The 14,968-nt window shown below is 56.9% G+C and overlaps 1 pseudogene; it reads left to right on the top strand.

Moving 5' to 3' along the window:
- The first annotated feature begins 14,788 nt into the window (after positions 1–14,788).
- On the top strand, positions 14,789–14,907 carry LOC126064441 (uncharacterized; annotated as a pseudogene).
- The last annotated feature ends 61 nt before the right edge of the window (positions 14,908–14,968 follow it).

The raw sequence follows: 14,968 nt of genomic DNA, 5'->3' as shown, positions 1-14,968 counted from the left end.
TTAGGTCAAGGACCAGAGGCCTTGGCCTGGTTCCATGCCCCCCCAGGCTATCCAACATGGACAAGAGGTGCCTCCAGCACCTCCCCTCCCACTGCCTTTCCTTCAGACTTGCTCTCAGACAAAGGCTGCCAAGACAACTCCAGCCATAGGGAGCTCTGCCCAGGTCCTGACACAACTTCTTCCTCTGGGCTGCAGCTCAGCTCAGGGACCTGTTCCAGGAAGCCCTCTCTGGCCCCAGACTGGGAAGGGCGCCTCCTTGGTGCCTGCTGGCTTTTGTGGCCCCCATCACAGCTCAGACTACTCTGTATTTCCTTTGCCTGCCTTTTGCATGGGACCGTGAGCTCTGGGATGGTGGAGGCTGCATCTTTCTCAGTCACCTTGTCTCTAGGTCCTGGCAGCACTGTGGGTAATGGCTCAGTCAACGTTTGTCAACGTTTGTTGACTGAGTGACCACAAAGTACAGGTACATTTCCAAGGCTTTAAGGCAAATTCATTCCCTGCCTGGCACATGGATGAGTCTGTGTGTCTTTCTTTCCTGGGCGTCTCTCTCATTCCTAGAATGGGCATGGGGTGGGGAGGTGTGGTTTCTGGCTGCAGAGAGCACAGAACCTTCCTGGAGGACAGGACTGGACTGAGGAGAGGGGTGTCATCCCCTTGGACCCCAGAAAGAGGCTTGGAAGGGGCAGTCTGGCAGACATCAGGAGACTGGGTGGGCTGTTGAGGTCAGGGGTGCTTCGTGCAGGGGGTCCAGGAAGAGCACTGTCATCAGGTGGGTGAGGAGGGCTTCTCAAGCCTCCTCTGTGCTCTGGCCTGGTCAGCCAGCAGGGGGCAGCCTCAGCATCCACCCAGTGCTCCTCCCCAGGTCTGACCTGCTTCCTGCCCCTGTGGCTGGGCTGCCTGAGCAGCCAACAGGACAATTTATGCTCTCCACTCCTCAGTAATCACCACCAACCCACAGATGGTCCTACATGGCTCAGCTTCATGTGGGGGGACTGGATCCTTCACTCCCCTACCAGGAGGCTCATTCAACCACAGTTCTCTGTTGACCAGGCTCGCTCACCCTGCCTTGGAGCGGAGAGTCCTACCTTGGCAATCTGAGTCAATGTGCTCATCCCGATGCCCTTCCCTGACACACAGTGTCCAGCTCCCTAGGCTGTCCTGACCATGAGTTGTGGGACTGCCTACAAGTCTCCTGCCCTTTCTGAACCGTCAAGGCTTCCCAGCTTTAGAGCAGAGATGCTTACCCCTGGGGCGGGGGGCAGATGACCACCAGAACATGGGCACATATCCTGGGTTTGGGCTGGCTCATCCCACAGCTATAAATAGTTTTTGGCATTTCCTCAGCTTCTCTTTTAAATGCTCCCTGGTGAGGCAGACCTCTGAGCCCTGATTCCTGCTCCCTTGGTCCCAGGGACCCTTCTCCACTGAAGCAGAGAAATTTCGGGTTTCTTGAGCCTCAGGGATTGGGCCAGTCAAGGGATACCCGTGGTGGAGCTTGAGGGTTGCTTCCTCTGAGATGTGTGAGCACATGGTGTGTGGGGTGGGTGCTGGCTCTGACCCTGGAGGAGAGAAGATGCCAGAAATCTAGGCAGCGCCCAGAGTCTAGGCCGTCAGGTATCTGCACTGAGCTGCCTCTATTTCCATCCCATTTGTCCTGCCCAAAGGGATCAGTCCTTGAATCAGCCCTGCCCTGTGCCCCTCAGGTGATTCCGGGTGGGGGCTTTGCTGTTGGACAAGCCTGCCAGGACCAGCAGGCCTTCTTGGAGGGTCTGTGCAGCCAGACTTTGCTCTAGCTGATACCAAGCCCTCATAAGCAGGTCACGTTAATAGGTCTCGCCAGATACCTACTGCCCACATGAGGAGCCTCCCTCAACCCTGGCCCCCAGGACATGAGACATAGTTTCAAGTGTGGAGACCCTGGTGGAACTGTAGCATGATTCGAAACCAGTTCCCTGACATTGAGGGCCTCTTTGGGGGAGCCCAGGAGCCACAGGGTACTGAAGGGGAGAGGGTGTTCGGCCCTACTGGGTTTGCTAACTGTGGGTGGAGGTGGCAAGTACAGAGAGCAGGCACCTGGGAGATAAGCATCCCCCTCTGCCTGCTGCTGACTATAGAGGAAAGGCTCAGGGACCAGAGCGTCCCCCCACCTAGGAGACCCCCACTCTTGCCTAGGGCTGGGTTTGGGCTCCCTCACGCCCTACCTAGTCTGGGGCTTCTCTGGTGTGGAAGCCTGGAAGGAGCAGGGGAAGGAAAGAAAAGTGGGCAGATGGTAGGTGGGTGGGCCCTGACACTCCACCAGCCCTGTCCCTTTCCTGGGCCCACCGCCTTCTCACTAGAGGTCTCTGGCTTAACCTCTCCTCTCCTACCCCTCCCAACAGCTGGCAGGAGGACAGGAAAGAGTTAACAATGCCTGTCATTGAGAAGCATGTGGCTTTGTCTGGGCCGGTGGAGCCTACAGGGCTGGTGGGAGTAATAACTTACAAAAAGTGTCAAACACAGACTTTATTATCCTGCGTGTGGGGGGCCGCAGAGCCAGGTGTTCAGGCACTATAAGGGCCTTGGGGGTCCTGGGGGGCAGGGCAGCAGGGAGCCCCTCCTCCAGGTGGGGTGGGCTCTGGGGCTGGGGTGGCTTTCTAATGAAGTGAGGGCAGTGCTTACCTTAAACAACCTGTCTGGAATCTGGGACTTCCCTGTCTTGGGTGAGAAAGGAGTGAGAGTGGGCAGGGCCTCAGACACCTGAGCCTGAAGCCAGGGCTTCTCTGTAGCCCTCCAAGTTCAACCAGCCCACCTGTGCCCTCGAAGGATTGTTTCTGTAGAATCTTGGCTTGGGCCCAATGGATAGGGAGACTGGAATCCACTTCCCTTTGGCCTTGGCACCTACCTGGTGGTTCTGCAGTCCCCGGCTTTGGGGAACCAGGCCTGAGCTGCCGGAGCTATAGCGATGCCCACAGCCAACTGACTGATGGGATGGGAGAAGAGGTATAGGTCAGAACTGAGTGGGGAAGTGGGGGTGCTCCTCCCCAACTTCTCCCTCCTCAAAGCCTCTACTCTGGGGTAGACCCCACCTATGACAGCGCCAGACTGCAGCACGGACAAGGCAAGGTGCGAAAGAGCTACAGGCAGATGAGGCAGGGCCAGGCGGCAATGGTGCTTGGGGCCAGAAGAGGGCCCCGTCGTCATCCCCCAGACTCCTCCGTTCTGTTCGGGGAGCATTCACCTGTCTGTCCCTGGCAGTCAGCTCCTCTTCTCCCAGCCAGGAAGCAGGGAGGGGATGCTGGTCATCATGAATTCACAATGACCAGACTTAATGAAGCAGGTGCCTAGGGAGAGAAGGTTCTAGTGGGGAGGGGAAGGGGCAGGGATTGGACAGTGTCTGCATCCCCCTTCCCTCCATTTTTCTCCTCAGACACCCTCCACCCAAATCCAGCCAGCGCAGGGTTCCAGTAAGCTCCTTAGCACCAGGACACAACATAAACAACATCTGTCCCCTATTGTCCAGGGCATCTTGAGATGAGCCCTGGGGACACAGCAGGGTCGGGGAGGCCTGGGAGGACCCCTGCTGACTCTTCTGCCCCTGCATAGGCACATGACTACCCAGCCTGTACCCTTAATCAGGCCTCCCAGGGGTTCTGGCCTGTGCCTGCCCAGCCATGGAAGCCCTCATGGTCTTACCATAGACCTCAGGCTGGGGAGGAATGGGCAGAGGAGGCTGTTCTAGTCTGGTCTGGGTGGAGGAGTCAGGGAGGAATGAGGGCCAAGTTTTCCCACCAGCCCCTCTGACCCACCACGTTCGGCCAGTGGCTGTGAGTACCCCCCAACCTTCTAAGATTCAGAGAAGAAAAGAGAAGAAAGAAGTGTCTGAGGATGAGGATCGAGGGGTGGAAATTACCTCAACTGAATTTTAAAAACCCCTGGCTGGTTGCCATGGTAACAGAAAGGTGCATCCCATTGCCATGGCAACAGGCAAACACCCGAGGTCTGCTGCTGGGATTGGGGATTTGGGATGTGGCTGGAGGAGGTCGGGGGAGAAGGTTGGGCCTGGGCTAGAGCAGTGGAGGTGTGGGGGGCTACCCAACCTGGGAGGCCCCATCTCCACCTTTCCAAGTGGGCTGGGAGGTCAGGCTAAGTGCTTCTTTCCTGGCAGTGGGGTCAGAGGAGAAAGGATTGTCAGGAGTAACCCTCCCACTCCCCACTCCCTACTTGTATCTCATACTGTCTCTTAGAGTCAAGGGCAGGACCCTGAGCCTGCTTAACTTGGCTCCTAGCCCAGCAGAGCCTGGGAGCTTGGAGACAATCCAACCCAGCTCCTGACCTCAGGGAGTCTCAGCCTGGGAGTCACTATCACCCATCACTGGTCCTGGGCAAGAAGTGCGTGGCTAGGGACCAGCTCCATGATGCCTGGAGGGCAACTCTATAATACCTATCGAGGACAGCTACACAGCATCCGGAGGGGCTGCTACACACGTGGAGGGCTGCTACACACACACGTGGAGGGTTGCTATACACACCTGGAGGATGGCCACAGGCACCTGGAGGATGGTCACAGACACATGGAGGTGGTGGTCATCTCCTTCACAGAGGAGGAGACTGATCACTAGGACCCTGTTTTAATGTGAGAGTCCAGCGATGGGCAAGAGGACTTCTGCTCTGTTACCACTGAGGACACTTGAAGGAAGCCCAGGACACTATGGCAGCCAGGGCCACAGATCACATTCAACAGATCCTGGTGTAGGCTCAGAACTGACCTGTGCAGCCGTGCAGTTCCAACTGACTATCTCACACCCACATGCCCCACGATGGGGGCTGGATATCCAGGCTTACTGGCCCCATGGCCTGACAGTCTACCATCAGAGTCAGTGTCTTGGGTTACCCAGTGTTGCCACAAGACACTTGTTAGACACACCTGGGATCATCACGGGTCCTGGAGTCTCAGACTTTTCCATTAATGCATTAGTGTAGCGGAGGTTCAGAGAGTAGATGGACTGCCTGTGGCCTTGGTGGTAGTGGTGGTGTGTGTATGTGTGAGGGAGGACAGTCAGCGAAGGAGGTAGAGGTGTCTACCCTCCCAGTCTGCCAGCCTGAGGAGGTCCAGCAGGCTTGTTAAAATGTAGATTCCCAGACCCAACCCCAGACTACCATGGCCTGGGGCATGGCCTGGGGACCAGGATTTTGAGGAGACACTAGAGCAGCAGACAGGTTGGGGCCTCCTGGGCTCCTAGGCAGGCTGCATAATTCCTGGGGCTACCCTGCAGGAGGAAGCATGTCAGGGTCAAAGAGAAAAGCAGCACTCAGGCAGGAAGGCCCACCCTCAAGATGCAGCCTGAGCCTATTCTTCCAACAGGCTGTGTGATAATAGCTGAAAGGGAGGCAGAGCATTCTCTGGGAGGGCTACTCTAGCCCAAGGACAAATCAGTGCCTCAGGTGGGCCCCCTCTCAGATGGAGCCCCTTTACATGGAGCTCCCCTCCGATGGCCCCCCTCAGATGGAGCCCCTCCCAGCTGCCTCCTCCAACTGCCTCTCCCAACAGCCCCTCTCTCAGTTAGGAAGACTGAGACCGGAGGGGGCCAACACCTGCCCAAGCTCCTCTGGCCCAGCCCTGGGAGACTAAGACCCAGCTGGATGGGGGTCAGGGCTGTTCCTTCAGGATCAAGCCCTCCCACTAACACTTCAGGATCCTGCCTTCCCACTAACCCAGGTCGCGCCAGGTTAAGGAAGCCTGGAGGTCCCCACGGCCTGCCTGCGCCTGCGGCCACAGGGCTTCTGCTAAATACAACCACCACCTGGGCGTCAGCCCCGCCTCTCCCCACGGACTGCAAGGTGGGGAGTTAATCACCAGGGCCCTGGGCGCTCCACCGCCCCAGGAAGGTGGCTCGGAAGCGCTGCGACTGGAGTTTTGCTGGCCGGCATGGGGTGCAGAACTGTCTGCTGACTGGGATAAGGGCTCCGTGCACCCGGGCCACGCCTTTCTCTCACTCCTGGGCATGCAAGCAGGGATCACAGACCCCTTGGATCCTGCATTCCCACCCCTTGCCCTGAGCTGCACCATGTGGGGGCGCAGCTCTCTGGGCTGCAGCCCCAGAGTCTACAAGTTGCGCCCCACCGCGCCCGGGGGCGTTATCTGATGAAGGAGACAACCCAGCTCTGTACCAAAAGGAGCCTGGCTGACTCTCTTCGAGGCCTCATCACCTGGCTCCCAGGGGCCAATGCCAGTGAGCAGGAAGGGCAGAATGGGGGGCCAAGGAGGCAGGAGCCAGAGAGCAGCCAGGGAGGTGGGGACTCCTCCCTAGGCCTCCCTCAGCTGCCTCCATCCCTTCACTGCCAACCCTGAGCCAGTCTGGCAGAGCTGAGTCCCATCCTTTGAGGGGTTTGGAACCTGGGGCAGCTCCACACCCCATGGGCCACCCTGGACCTCACCCCTGGACCAGGAAAGCCTGGAGCCTCACTGGGTTCATCATTAATGATGGTCCCCTTTCCATGTCAAGGCTGCTTTTAATGCCCTCGCTGAGGACTGCCCCTAAATGTGGCTTCAAGCCCACCCTGGGTACAGCAGTTGTCCAGACTGGAGCAGGATTCAAGTGGGTGCCAAGTGTGTACCCATGTCCCACCCGCCAGTACAAGATCTAACTCCAGCCTGACTTGCTACTACAACCCAAAACGATATTTACTCGCATCCTGGGTATAGTATTTCATAAGGTTCTAGATGTCATAGGACCCAGGAAAATATTTATTTATGCCCCTAGAACATCAGTATTTACCCACATTTGGGGTGCCATACTTACCTACAGCCTGGGAGAGGTACATGTCTTTCCTCTGTGGGTGCAGCATACACCCATGAACTTGGGACAGTCTTTACCCACACACTTTGTGTTGCTTTATTTTCTCACATTTTAGGTATAGTATTTATCCATACTCTGGGTACAGTTCTTAGCCATCCCCAGAGAGTATTATTTAGCCACATGGCAGGGACGGTATTCACCCACACTCAGGTACACTGCGTACGGTATTTACCACACTTAGGTACAATATTTACCTATACCCTGATACAATATCTGCTGATACTCTGGTCCAGTATTTACCCCACACTCTGGTTCAGTGCTTACTAAAACTCAGGTACAGCATCTGCCCACACTCAGGTATACTGAATACAATACTTACCCCTACCCAGCAATTTTGCCCTTCTGCCCCTGGAACTTTCAAACCCTTCTGCTTGCTTTTGTTCCTGGCACCCAGATAGAAAGACTTTGGATGGCCCCTTAGAGGGATGTGGAGTTTGGTCTCCTGCTAGCCTCCTTGACATCCCATGGGCCAGTGCAGCCTTGGCTTGGTAGGGGAGGGGAGCTGAAGTCATCAGGACATGGAGAAAGCCAGAAGCCAGGGCAGCAGCATGGGCCTATGGGTGGTGGGGCTCAAGTACAGTGCTAGTCCCCAAAGATCCAGCCATGTGGTGGGGACAGCCAGTGTGGCCACAGACTCAGTGAGAGGCAGAGGGGGGCGGCATTTGGCAGTGTGGCACATCAGATAGTGTGACTCCCTCCCTCGCCCCCTACTCCTGAACCCCTCCCCTCCCAGCACCCTTTTTCCTGAACCTGCCCAGCCCCCCTCCCCAGCATGGGGCCCAGGAGGCCTACCCTGTCAGGTCTGCCCCTATCCAGAGCCCACCACACCCTAGGCCCAGCTCTGCTCACAGAAGCTCAAGTCCTGTTCTGAGGATGCTTCTCTCTTCTGCTCCCAGGACAAAGGTTTGGGCTGGGACCTGACAGAGCCTGCTTATCTTCTCATAAATATTTATCAGGCTTGAGGGGTCTGTGCCTGCAGCTGGCTGGGGGGGGGGCGAGGGATGGGGGCAGATGCTGCAGAAGGATCGATCAAAAAGCCCTCCCCTAATGAGGGTGCTGGGAGGGGAGAGTGCCACCTGGGCCTTGGGAGCCTTGGGGAGGGGGGAAGACAGATGGACAGCGGGACAGTCAGGGGAAGCCTGAGGGACCTGGGCATGATCTGGCTCTCACACCTCCCCCTGCACCCCAGGAATGTGGAGGAGGAGGAACCAGAGGAGGCCAAGGCTGCAGGAGGCAGCCGTACACAGACAGCATCCTTGGGAGCTATGGTCTCTATACACACCCTCCCAGAGTTGGTGTCCCATGCTCCTCGTCCCCCCAGGCTGTGCTCCTACCCTGATAGTGCTCCCCACACAATCCTCCAGGATGGATCTCTACTGTGCATCTCACACCCTTTATTCCCTTCATCCTACTCCTACCTACTGTGCCCTGCCAGAGCTGTGCTCCCCCGTACACTGTTCCCAAGCCTCCTCTCCCCACTCTCCGTCCCTCCTAACCCCCACACCTTCCTCCTAGTACCCTAGCATATACCCCCCATTCTCCTTGGACCATACTCCCATTTTCCCAGAATTGTGCCCCCCCCACAAATGTTACTCCCCATTCTCTATCCTCCAGAGCTGTGCTCCCAACACATTCCAGAGCCTCCTCCACCCACCATGAACCCCTCTCCTTGTCAGGTGGGACTCTGACCACAGGGGCTGGAACCCCTCCTGTGAGCAGAGGAGATGGCCCATGGGGGGTACTTCCAGCATCTCAGTTCCAGCTCTCCCTGTCCTCATGTCCTTACATGTGCCTTTTCCCCGCCCCCCAAACTCCCTCACTGACATGTTGTTAGGACCCACAGGTGGAATCAAACTCTTTGCCCAGAGCAGAGCTACACGGTGGGGCGCTGGGAAGCCTCCTTTGTCTCCCAGGTCCTGGGGAAGTAGGGGAGATGGGGCAGAGAGGGTCCATTTTGGGGCCTAGAGCCTCCTCCTCACTGCCACAGTCAGGCACAGCTGTAGATGGAGGGGGCAGCTTGAGCCAGTGAACACCCCCAGAGGATAATGAGGGGCCTCAGGAGAAGGGACAGCCTCAGGCACAGCCTAGGGGGGATGGCTGCCTTCTGGAGCCCAGGGCTGTCATTAGTGGAAGCCTCCATAGGAGAGGCAGCTAAGTGGGTCAGTCTCCCTCTCGCAGCCTGCCTGACAGGTGTGGATGGGAGGGAGGATTGTCAGCCTGTTTTCCCCCATTGAAGCTGGTCCCACCCTAAGTTCCCTCTCCTCCAACCCCCCTCACTGAGCTCCCTGCCCATCACAGGCCCCCTACTGCCTCTCAGGCCTGCCCACTCTGGGCCCCTTTCCCTCCCTGAGACCCCTTTTTTGGACTCCTCCCCTCCCGGAGTCCCTGCTCCTGAGCCCCTCCCTCTCTTTGAGTAGCCGCCCCCCCCCACCCCCGTGCTGGCCCCTCCACCAGCCTCCCCAAGACATCCTCCAGACTGAGCCACACCTGGGAGAAATTGAAATCTTAGACTCTTCCCCCACCCCCGCCAATGAAGCAGCCATCCCTGTCCTGGCCCTGAAAGGCAGTAAAACAGGGCTCCACGGGGGCCAGCCAAGGGCTGTGCCAGAACAAGCATCCAGGTTTGGGGGAGAGAATCGGGAGGGCGTGTCGTGGGCTCTAGGCCAGCACTATTCTGCTCCCCGTCCCCTGCAGCTGCCTGGCCCTGGGCATCTACTCTGGGGTCCAGGCAGGGCTTGAGCTCCCCTACTTTGTCCCCACAGCCAGGCTGAAGATCCCAGATCTCTCTCAGGGATAAGGCTGGGCAGGGGGGCGTCTCAGAGGCAGGGTATTCTCCATGCAGGGTAGGTAGGTTCAGAGAGACATGGGTTGCCTGGGTCCCCCCTCCTAACTAATGAGGACCTGACAGGCAGCCTGCCAGCTGCCCCTTTCCCCTCAACTCTCCAGTCTTTGGCCTGGCCTCTCCCTGATTAATGACCTTCTAAAAAATACTCTACGCATAGTGGCCCTATAGGACAGAGTAGAACTGCTCCATAGGGTTTCCAATGCTATAATCTTTACTGAAGCAGACTGCCACATTTTTCCCCTGCAGAGCAGCTGGTGGGTTCCAACTGCTGACCTTTCTGTTAGCAGTCAATTGCTTAACCACTGTGCCCCCACGGTTCCTTAAATGACCTTCTAGGCGCCCCATTTCCTGTTGAAGCCACCCTCCTCAGGCTCTGAATTGGAGACTGGAGACGGCCCTCTCCAGAAATGTGTGGTTCCGCCCGGCTGGCCCCAGGGCTGGGGGTAGAATATGGATGAAACTCTGCCTCTGCCGCCCAACTCTACACTGTCAGGATATAGTTTTGGGAGGAATTGAGCGACTGTCCTGGTCCCTGCCAAGCGCCACCTCAGTCCAAAGATCCTGAGGATCACTGGAGGCTGACTAAATTTTGTCTGGGTGCACAAGGGTTAATCTCAGGGTGCCCCCCCCAACCACGTGTGTGCAGGCAAATTCCAGGAACGCTTTCCATTAAGGACAGCTCAGCTCAGAGCAGATTTCATTTACATTAATAAGAACCAGAAAAATCTGCGGGATGGGGTGGGGGTGGGGTGGGGAGTGTAGGGGGGTGGTGGGAGTGGCCGCTGCTCAAGTTTTTTGCATCTGAGTCTGGTGGAGGCTGAGCGGCTCAGGCTGGGGCCCCTGATCTCGGAGGAGCCAGTGCTGGGGTTCCTAGACTGAGGGGGTAGGTAGAGCCCATCTGGTCCTGGGAGATCTCTGTCTGACAAGGGAGGCAGGGACCAGCTGCTCAAGGAGACTCCTAGTCTGAAGGGGAGGGGGGTGATGACGGAGCCAAGCTAGTCCTAGGGGCTCTCAGTCCAAGAGGATGGCAAACCCAGTTCTTGGGTGGACTAGGACACCAACGCATGGAAACTACCAGGGACAGGGGTTGGTGCCCTGGGTTTCAGGCGGTTTAGCCAGGGTTTGCTGCTGCCTGTCTCTGAGTCTCAGCTTACATCTGGCTGAGAAGGCTGCTACCTCTCCTCCCTCCCAGGTGTGGCTGTAGATATTAGAAGGGAAGGCACTGAGCCTCCAGCCAATCCATTTTAGGATTATTATGCCCATTCCTCAGCCTCCCTCTCCCCTCCACCTCTGACTTTCAGCCTTTTAGGGCTCTATTCCACACCTGAGCTCAGGCTCAGGAGTCTGTTCTGGATGAGAACCCTGGGAAGTGGGGAGCCTTGAACTGACTGCATGCACAGGGGTGTGCTTGTGCTTTGGCAGGCTTGGGCCCAGCCACACCGCAGCCCTAGGGGCCCCCTCCCCTTACCCAGCTCCCAGTTGGCTGCCAGATCCTGCTTCCTTCCTTTAGGGGTAGCAAGAACGTCTGGTTATTGCCTCCTTGGCAGGGGCTGGGAAGCACATGTGAGCAGGAGTGAGCTTGCACACCTTTGCCCCCACGCCGTGCCTGCCTGTGTGCTGGAGGCCCAGAGGTAGTTCTGCGTGTACCTGCATGCTGCATGCATATAGGGGGGGTTGGGGTCCTCAGGTGTCCACGTGTTGCACTCAGCATATGCTGAGGGGGCTGGGGAAACATGAAAACATGCATGCTGCCTAAGGCTGGATGACTATGGGGGCCTGTGTGTGCGCGTGTGCACACTGCTGTGCTTGTGAGTGCAGAGGGTTGCCCCTCGGCCCAGCCAAGGGCCGGGAGAAGTGGAGGAAGCCCCAGCCTTGGTGCCCTCCAGGATTTGGGTCCAGCTCTGCCCTGGGTATCCTTGGGTGCTTGGCTGCGCTGGGCCTGGGGTCCTGGGTTGAACCCAACCCTCGGGCTCCCACACCTGCAGCCCCCTGGGCCCGAGCCAGTGGATGGTGGTGGGAGGCTTAATTGCTTCCATGAATCATTCTCAAATAGCTCCTGTCCAGTGAGGTGGGGGGAAGGGAGGGTAGTAATGCCTGTCAGGAGCTAGGATCCCAGCCTGGGTGTGCCTAACTCCTGGAGTCTCCAAGCCCTCCTCTCTTACTCGCTACTGCTGTGCCCTCCCCCATCAGCACTCGGGATTTGCTCAATGCTCGGCTATTTTATCTCAGCGGCTGCTGGCAGAGCGGAACAGGCTCCCCCAGACCCCACCAACCCCTTCCATGTTATCTTGCCCCCACAGCCTCCTCCTGCTTCTCTTCCCAGCATCCTCTTGGCCTCGCTCTTTGTCTCTAGTTGTCTCTTTCCCTGCCTGTCTTCTCTCCTGAGGGGGTTGGATGTGGCCCACTGCCTCGCACTCTGTCTCTGCTATGTTGTCAGGAGCATGTCCTGCCAGTGCCCTAGCCTGATCCTGTGCCTACAGCCAGGGGTCCACCTCCAGAGGCCAGCTGGGTGAGAGCACCTGCGTGGGAACCAGCTCAGCCCTCACTCAGCGGCCTGGGAATTGTGGTAACTGCCCTCTTTGAGCCTTAGTTTCTCTTAAAACTAGGATGGAGCTGGTGCTGGGAATTAAGCAGAATGGGTGCATGCCACTTGCTGGAACACTCCTTTTGACCAGATGTGGTCCTCCTTCAACAGGGTTCTGAACTAAACACAAGTGTATAGGTCCCCTCCCCACCCACCCCTCTGATGGCTGGGGTGAGAGCCTGTGGGCATCCCTTGTCTCCATCTGGGAGCCCCAGCAAGCTCAGCCCCAACTCCCCCTGGGCCACAGAGACAGAGGTCTGACGTGAGCTCTGCCAAGAGAGTATTTCTACTAAAGTCAACAGCCACGCAGATGGGTGGGAGGCAGAAATTATTTACCAGGGTCGGAAAGAATTGAGAAGGGACTGAAGTACTTTTTGTGCACAGGGCCAGCCTGGCCCTTGCCCCACGGTTGGGTGCTATGGGAATAACTCCCCTTTCTAGCCAGTCAGCGGTGGGGGTGGGGAGCATTCCTCAGGGTAGTGGACTATCAGGAACCTGTGTGCAGGGCCCAGACTTGGCACCCGGGCCTCTCAGATGATGGAGTGCTTCCACCTGGTGGCCACCAGCGGCACAGCACCATCCCTCCTCTAGAGGACCCCCCTACACACGTGCACGCCACCTGTCCCTAAGGGCATTTGTCTTTCCAGGATCCTAGTGGCTGGGCTCTGGGTGCCCTTGAGACTCCTAGCCAGACTATGCATGCCTGGGGAGCTTAGCTCAGGCCTGGCCGCTCATCTGGGCTTTGAAACTTGTTTGATGCACAGCCATGACAGCTGCTCCCAGATGGCCGTCAAAGCCCCACCCATTACAGCAGCTGTCCAGGCCAAGGGCAGTCTGGACTTGGGACCTAGAAGACTGGAAGCTCCCTCTAGTTCAGCAAGAGTCCCCTCCAAATTTGGTACCTCACTGATCAGGAAGTTTGTACTGTTCTTGCAGCATCTCATTAGACACCGCCTGGAGCGGCAGCCCTGTGGGCAGGATACACTTAGCTCTGGGGTCGGGGCGGAGCAATCCGATGGGCTAGTGGGGGATGCCTGGGTCTTTGGGCCTTCGGCCTCTGGTCTACAGAGGGTGAGAGCCATCTGGCACTGGCAGGATTCCCCCAGATATGATCTTGCAGGAGGGACCCCAGCCATGACCTGTCAAACCTTGAGAAATCGGGCCATTGGTCCAGATGTGGAATGAGGGCTGCAGTCACCCAGCTATCTACATATACTGCTGTGGAAGAGCAGACTAGAAACAGGAAAGGGTGCCTCCAGCTTCTCTGAGGGGCTAACTCAAACCTCTAAGAGCATGCACAGGAAAGCCCATGCCAGTGCCAACAGCTGACTGTATGGTCTAGAGTAGCAGTTTGAGGGAGCCCTGAGCAGCTGAGGGAAAGACCCCCAGTCGGTACCCAACAGGGCACTTCAAGTGCCGTTGTTAGACTGGGGAACAGTCAATTCAAGGCTCAAGATGGCTGATGAAGGGTTCTCCTGTCAGTACTTGACTGTGGCTTCCCCAGGGAAAAAGTTCCCACCCAGCTTTTGATGAGCTGGGTACATGTAAGAGCTGCCTAGATCCCATTATGTGTGCACTCACCTGGATGCGACTTCCAGGCTGGCTGTCAGATGAGCCTAATTAGGCCACTTGCAACTGCTCAGGCAGAGGAGCCCCAGCATCTCCCTGATGCTGTGAGTGCCTGGAGGAGGGGCTGCTCCTCTCCCAAAGGCTACCAATGCTGGAAGAGCCAAATCTGTTGGGGAGCCACATTCTCCACCCCAGCTTCAGGAACTTGGGCTGTAATTTTTGAGGCTCCCAAGCCTTAACCCAAGCTTGGGGCCTCTGCATTTGCCTCCACCTCTCCCCGGCAAGGCTCTGTCATTAAGCACTACCTTGAAAGCCCCTCCTGAGGACACTGTCCACCCCAATTTTATGAGGGCCAGGCCTGCCTAAAACTAGGGAAATGAGACCATCCACATAAGTTGTGGAGTCCTAGCTTTAAGAACAAGTCCCAGACAACAATGCCACCCTCCCTGATTGCACGCCAACCGGGAGAGCCCAGGATTGGCAGTGTGGGTACCCATCACCTCACCTGGTCCCAGGAACACCCCTTCCTGCCCACATCAAGAAGGGTCTTGCTGGCCAAAAACATTATCTCCAGTGACAGAGACAAGGATGGGATGTCCCCATTTAGAATAGAACACCCTGCAATGTACCTCTTCAGCAGATATGGTAAGAGAGAGGTAATGGAGTGCTGCAGGGGGGAAGAGAGATGGCCTTCTCTGTTCCTCCATCCCACAGAGGGTGGACCAGGTGCCATCTGTACTGTGGTCAAATGCAGGGAAGTTCTGCCCCACACAGCCGTAACATCCCCATTCCCTGCACACCTGGAATAGAGTCCATGAAAACCCGACAAACTCCTCACACTCATCTTGGTCCTCTGAAACTGGAAGGAAAAGCTGACTCCATTATGGTTTTGAGTTTCCCTGAAGCTATAAAATATATTAACAAACTCTTGAACTTAAAATCTGGACATGGCCAGTCTATAGCCATACTACCCTGAACGTGCCTGATCTTGTCTGATCTCGGAAGCCATGCAGGGTCAGGCCTGGTTAGTACTTGGATAGGATACCACCTGGGAATAATGGGTGCTGTTGGCTTAAAAAAAAAAAAAAAAATCTGAATATGGATGATGGTGGCAAGGAAAATAGCATAAAATAC

This window comes from Elephas maximus, chromosome 20, assembly GCF_024166365.1.
Source record: "Elephas maximus indicus isolate mEleMax1 chromosome 20, mEleMax1 primary haplotype, whole genome shotgun sequence".
Classification (NCBI taxonomy): domain Eukaryota; kingdom Metazoa; phylum Chordata; class Mammalia; order Proboscidea; family Elephantidae; genus Elephas; species Elephas maximus.
Note: the sequence above shows the minus strand (reverse complement) of the source record. Positions and strands in the feature narration are given on the sequence as shown.